General features: G+C 60.5%; 7 non-coding genes across 7 annotated transcripts; all 7 read left to right on the top strand.

Annotated features, from left to right (window-relative positions):
- Nucleotides 1–53, top strand: Tc00.1047053498043.70. Its single transcript, XR_008255124.1, has one exon. It is a non-coding gene; the product is annotated as a C/D small nucleolar RNA (snoRNA), TB8C1C3, 5' partial (small nucleolar RNA).
- Nucleotides 54–112: 59 nt separating this feature from the next.
- Tc00.1047053498043.60 lies at nucleotides 113–185 on the top strand. Its single transcript, XR_008255123.1, has one exon. It is a non-coding gene; the product is annotated as a C/D small nucleolar RNA (snoRNA), TB8C1C4 (small nucleolar RNA).
- Nucleotides 186–249: 64 nt separating this feature from the next.
- On the top strand, nucleotides 250–323 carry Tc00.1047053498043.50. The gene has a single exon (XR_008255122.1). It is a non-coding gene; the product is annotated as a C/D small nucleolar RNA (snoRNA), TB8C1C1 (small nucleolar RNA).
- Nucleotides 324–394: 71 nt separating this feature from the next.
- On the top strand, nucleotides 395–460 carry Tc00.1047053498043.40. The gene has a single exon (XR_008255121.1). It is a non-coding gene; the product is annotated as a C/D small nucleolar RNA (snoRNA), TB8C1C2 (small nucleolar RNA).
- Nucleotides 461–499: 39 nt separating this feature from the next.
- On the top strand, nucleotides 500–609 carry Tc00.1047053498043.30. Its single transcript, XR_008255120.1, has one exon. It is a non-coding gene; the product is annotated as a C/D small nucleolar RNA (snoRNA), TB8C1C3 (small nucleolar RNA).
- Nucleotides 610–668: 59 nt separating this feature from the next.
- Nucleotides 669–741, top strand: Tc00.1047053498043.20. Its single transcript, XR_008255119.1, has one exon. It is a non-coding gene; the product is annotated as a C/D small nucleolar RNA (snoRNA), TB8C1C4 (small nucleolar RNA).
- Nucleotides 742–805: 64 nt separating this feature from the next.
- Tc00.1047053498043.10 lies at nucleotides 806–879 on the top strand. Its single transcript, XR_008255118.1, has one exon. It is a non-coding gene; the product is annotated as a C/D small nucleolar RNA (snoRNA), TB8C1C1 (small nucleolar RNA).
- The last annotated feature ends 50 nt before the right edge of the window (nucleotides 880–929 follow it).

Raw genomic sequence — 929 nt, 5'->3', positions numbered from 1 at the left:
GCGCTGACATGAAGCACTTTGACCCACGACGATCCATTCCATTCAGCCGCTGAGCCCCACCCCCCCCGATCCTCCGTCACGTGTGTGTGCGTGTGTGCTTTGCCTGGCCCTGTGATGATTGTGGCATCTCTCCATGGATTTCGCGTGACGCAAACTGCCTACGAACCTAATGCCAAGGCTGAGGGCCGTTCCCCGCGCTCCCCCTCTCCACTCCCTCCCTTCCATTTCCCTCTCCCCGCACGCGTGGAATGATGAGAGCAAGGAGGAACGAATTGCCGGAGCGCAGCCCAATGACGAACGGATCCATTTTGCTTCCTCACTGACCCTTGAGTGCGTGACCCTTTCGTTTCTGGTTCCCCTTCCCCCGTCCGCTGTGGGCGTGGCGGTGCGCCGGTGATGCGTCAAGCAACAACTGATGTAATGAGTCCGAGCTGGCCTGTGAGGACGCTTTTTGCCCTGACGGCGCGCCGCCGCTCCTGCCGCGGTTTGTTGCCCCGCGTGATGAACGAGCAAAGAAGGGAATCTCTTGTCGAGCCGGCGAGCCTGCGTGTCCGCGGCGCTGACATGAAGCACTTTGACCCACGACGATCCATTCCATTCAGCCGCTGAGCCCCACCCCCCCCGATCCTCCGTCACGTGTGTGTGCGTGTGTGCTTTGCCTGGCCCTGTGATGATTGTGGCATCTCTCCATGGATTTCGCGTGACGCAAACTGCCTACGAACCTAATGCCAAGGCTGAGGGCCGTTCCCCGCGCTCCCCCTCTCCACTCCCTCCCTTCCATTTCCCTCTCCCCGCACGCGTGGAATGATGAGCGCAAGGAGGAACGAATTGCCGGAGCGCAGCCCAATGACGAACGGATCCATTTTGCTTCCTCACTGAACCTTGAGTGCGTGACCCTTTCGTTTCTGGTTCCCCTTCCCCCGTCCGCT

This window comes from Trypanosoma cruzi, assembly GCF_000209065.1.
Source record: "Trypanosoma cruzi strain CL Brener chromosome Unknown tcruzi_1047053498043, whole genome shotgun sequence".
NCBI lineage: Eukaryota > Euglenozoa > Kinetoplastea > Trypanosomatida > Trypanosomatidae > Trypanosoma > Trypanosoma cruzi.
This window is presented reverse-complemented; position numbering and strand designations above follow the sequence as displayed.